The sequence below is a fragment of the Cryptomeria japonica genome, chromosome 8, assembly GCF_030272615.1.
Source record: "Cryptomeria japonica chromosome 8, Sugi_1.0, whole genome shotgun sequence".
In the NCBI taxonomy this organism is placed as follows: Eukaryota; Viridiplantae; Streptophyta; class Pinopsida; order Cupressales; family Cupressaceae; genus Cryptomeria; species Cryptomeria japonica.
Genome location: NC_081412.1, coordinates 642239347 through 642244187, shown reverse-complemented (window position 1 = coordinate 642244187; position 4841 = coordinate 642239347).

Below are 4841 nucleotides of genomic sequence, written 5' to 3'. Positions count from 1 at the left end.
ATGAATGACATGTGTCATGGGTAGAAAAGGCTAATGAATTAATTAAATAAATAAAAATTTATTTAATTAATAGAAGAAGTGGGATCAATTAAATAAATAAGATATTTATTTAATTTAGGAAAAGGATAATTTAAATAAATAAATGTATTTATTTAAATCAGAAATAAGGTTAGAAGAGGATAAATGAATTAATTAAATAAATAAAGATTTATTTAATTAATAGAAGAATTAGGCTTAAAGTAATTAAATAAATAAAATATTTATTTAATTAGACATGACAATTTTAGGTGTCTACATTTTGCCCCTCTTTGAGACAATGCAGTTTGTCGCATTGTTTAAAAGAAGATAATATGAACTGATACAAAGTTGCCCCAAGATGGGAATGATATGCCCTCTCGAGAGATTGGATGAAAATGTCTAGAAAGATCACAGACAATCTCTCGATAAGAAAGAAAGGCTAGAATGGACTGACAAAATAGAGTGACAAAGTCATGGGATAAAGAAGACTGACTCGGGCTAGGGCTAGGGCTAGGGCAGTCTATAAAATAGACCACAAGGGGAAAACATCCTCATTGTCATCCACACATCTAAGAGATCAAAGTGCAGAGAGAGAATAGAGCAGTAGCAGTCAGCAGCGATGGCATTGGTGCACAGATTCAATCGCATTCACCGGTTTCAGGGGCCAGTAGATATAGGAGAGCCGATAAGTACCACAAAACCTCCTTGTACTTTGTTGCAATAAATGTTGTCATTAATGCATGCTAGGTAGTGCATTTAATGCATGTTTAGGTAATGTCAAAAAATGTCAAGCGGGGTAAAAATGTCAAGGCATGTCTGCATCATGAATGCGTGTTTGTGCAGTATGTAAGCGCGTTTATGTCATGAAGGCGCATTTGTATCTTCAAGGTCAAATCGACAGTTCTGTGATGAACATATGTTGTCGATTGGATAAGCTGCTAAGAGGATACACTCAAGCAGGTCCTCTAGGGAAGACCAGGATAGATCGAGGCACTTTGTGATGAACAGTGAGTACCAAGACATAGTACTTTGTGATGAACAGGGAGTGCAAAAACACGTAGTACTTTGTGATGAACAGTGAGTACCACTAGGATAAATAGCAACACTTTGTGATTAACAGTGAGTGTCACTAGGATAGAAGCAACACTTTGTGATGAACAGTGAGTGTCACTAGGATAGAGTATCATAAGCACTTAGGATAATAAGAAACATTTTGTGATGAGCAGGGAATGCTACTATGGTTGACATAGTTGATTTTCTTGACTGCAAGAGTACTTGCCTATGCTGGAGTCACGGGAGAGATTCCCATCATCTCATAGTTTACGACTAGAGCTAACATTTGAAGATCAAGCTGCCATTGAGGTTATGGGTTTGCAATTTATTCTGTATGTGCCTGAGTTTCGGGCAAACATGGGTTTGCTAACTATGCTGGCTGAGAGATGGCACCCAGAGACATGCACGTTTCATTTACCGATGGGTTAGATGACAGTCACCTTAGAGGATGTGTATAGGATACTGAGGATATTGATTGATGGGGAGTTAGTTCCTTATGATCGAGATGGAGACAGGGATGCACTGTGATGAGTGTTCCAGGATCCGGGATTGGAGATGAGGGCTGGACACGTGGCTTGGGATACCATGACATGGACAAGATTAGCACTACTGGCGGTGTTGGGAGGAGTGATCAATGGGTTCCTCTGTATCAATTTTGTACCATTTTGTATGATGATGTAGACACCTGCGGGTGATTGTAGCCATATGATTTTGACATCATTGTATCATGACACTTATGATTTTGAGATATATATAAGATGATTCATCTTTGCAACAGCTATATGCATGCGTACCTATGTGATGTTTCTATGTGATGCTTATGATATGGATGCAAATATGAACATGAGGAAATGCAATATTTTTGTTCTTTTATATTTTTAAATGTTATGCAAATGCAAATGTGAATGTATGAAATGCCAATGAATATGATAATGCAAATGACTATTTACATGATAAAAATGTAAGATGTGCTAACATGTGTTGTGTGGAGGATGTGATGCAATTGTGATATCTATATGTATGTATGAAATGCTTAATATGTGGTAATGCAGGTGTAGACTATATGAAATGCAAATATTTTTGGCGTGTCATTATACTCAGTCATGTGATAGCAGGCTACACGGACTCAGGAAGGATGATGAAAGTCAATCAAGAAATGGGGATAGAAGATAGAAGATATGAAAGTGAAAGAGCTTCTTGTGCATTATCATCATTGAGCTTTATTATGGCAAGTAGGTTATGACAATCAAGGCATATGTTTGACCCAGAAAGTCATTGTACCTGTTTGCATGGAGATAAGATAGTCGCAAACAAGGAATGCCCCAGTTCATACTAGACTCTCAGTGTCCTCATATCCTTGGACAAGTCATAGAATTACTAAGAGAAAATCCATAGACAACAAAGAAAAATAGGTGACGATACCCCATCCTCGCCTTTCTAGTCAAAGACATCCTGGAGATAGAATCTCTAGTCAGAGACATCCTGGAAAAGCTAAAAGACATGTCACCAAAAGATAAAAATCAAAAGAAAACCAAGACTCGACACCAACATTCACTGTAGTCCTTAAGTTTAGTGTCTCTTGTCACTTGTATAAGTCTTATTTGATTGTGGTCACAATGTTTACTTTCACAAAAGGATAGATAGCACCAAACCATAATGTTGTCTAAGTCTATCGAAAGATTTGATTTGTTGAACCCCATTGTTACTATTGTGTCTCATCTAAAACTGGTCGAATCCATGAAACTGATACTTTATTGTGGAGAAGATGGAACTTTATTGCGAATTGGTGATGCAAATGTTGCTTTATTGTGGATTGTGCACGGATATACTGAAGAAATTGTACTCCTCGAGACATGTGATGCTCTCAGTTCTACACCCATTACTAGACATAGGATTTGCCTTAGCCATAGATAAGAGCTGGTTTATTATGAATGGAAAGAGGGGGAAAAAGGGAGGTTTATTATGAATGGTGAACCAATCTTGGGTAGATCAATAACAAGCCATGATGGGAATGTGTAAGTTTTATTGTGGATGAATAGGTTGTGAGTGTGTGCAAAAAATGAAAGGATGAAAGTGAATCCTGAAGGAGGGAGGAGCAATGTCTCTACACATGGCACCGATGACCCAGTTTTCACCATGGTACTTGCCCAGGGCACCACCAAAGTGGTTTTCACCGTTGGACGAAATGTTTTTCTTCTTTTTTGATTTTTTTGATTTTTTTTTTTGTATTTTGAAATTTTTTTTTTTTTTTGTATTTTTGAATTAGGATATTCTGAAGAACTATGTGTAGAACTTGTGAAGGTGCATGCTATTGATAGGATCCTCAAAATTTTCACCCTCTGTGGTTGAGATTTGATATGCACTAGATCCATATGCTGCTGTGATGATGTAAGGACCAAGCCAATTTGGTTTGAACTTGCCCTTCTTCTCTCTGTCTTGCTGATTTTTAGGATTTTCTCTTAGAACCAAGTCACCTACCTCAAATGTGTGAGGCTTTACCTTGTGATTGTAGCTGCATTGTTCCTTGACTGAATGATGTGTGGCTCGAGTGACTATCTTCCTTGATGAAGGAACTGAGTTAGAATTAGTAGTGTGTGGACTACATAGTCCCATATGCATGTCACCTAAAGAAGTTTGGGCATCCCTGATAACAAAGTCCTTCAAGGAAGCTCCATTAAAGGTCCATGATGTATCGCCAGAAGGGAAACAATGTGTGGGACAAGTGGATGAGTTATGAAGGCTTGTGATTGCAAAAAGAAGTGAAAGTAGAATAGCATGATGGAGACTTAGGATCAACAAGTATGCTTTTTGACTTAAAATTGTAGAACTTTTGCCCCCAGTTATTTTGATATTAGGGGAGATCAACTCTTGCTCTTTTTGCTTCATAGGATTTTTATCCTTGACTTTGATTTTTGTGGAGTCCAATAGCTTTTGATTTTGATCTAGGCGAAAGGACTTTTCTTTATTTTTGACTTTTAGATGTTTCTTTTCAAAGCTTGATTTTTTATCCCCAATGAGTAAGGGCCTTTGTAATTCTTGTTGATCCAAGTCTGGAAGTGGAGTGGAAATGGAATGAGTGGATGATATGGTAAAGCTATGTGAGTTCTCAAGAGGGCTCATGATACACTCAATAGATTCTTTGTTGGGACCACTCTTAGGACTATTGATATCAGGAGTTGCTTGCACCGCTAGAGGAGATTTGCATTCAGAGTTAGTAGCCACAACACTAGGTGGTTCACACCCAATTCCTTAGCATTGCAATTTTTTTGTAGGTTGTTCTTGTCAATTGAATACCTTAGGAGATAGTGGGAGTTGATCAACATGGAATATATACTCACCACATCCCACGTCTTTAACCTTGAATTTTTCTTTGATCTCTGCTTGCTTTGATGCCAAAGGTTTCAAGGATTCTGGATCCACATATGTCAAGGATAGAGTTTCTTCTCGATTAACTGGGATTGTTATTTCTGATCAAGGTTGTAGATTGTTGCAATATATGAATGCATTTGGATCACCTTTGATGGTCACTTCAACTCCATTGTGAGGAAACTTAATGCATTGGTGGCATGTAGATGGGACTACTCTCATCTCATGAATCCAAGGACGTCCTAGCAATATGTTGTATGTGAGATCAAGGTCTAGGACTTGACAAATCACATCTTTTGTAACTGGCCCAACTCTGAGGGGTAAGGTGACTATGCCTTTAGATGAACGCTCTTCATCATCATATGCCTGGATGGTAATTTTGTTTGTAGCATTCACAGTTTTAT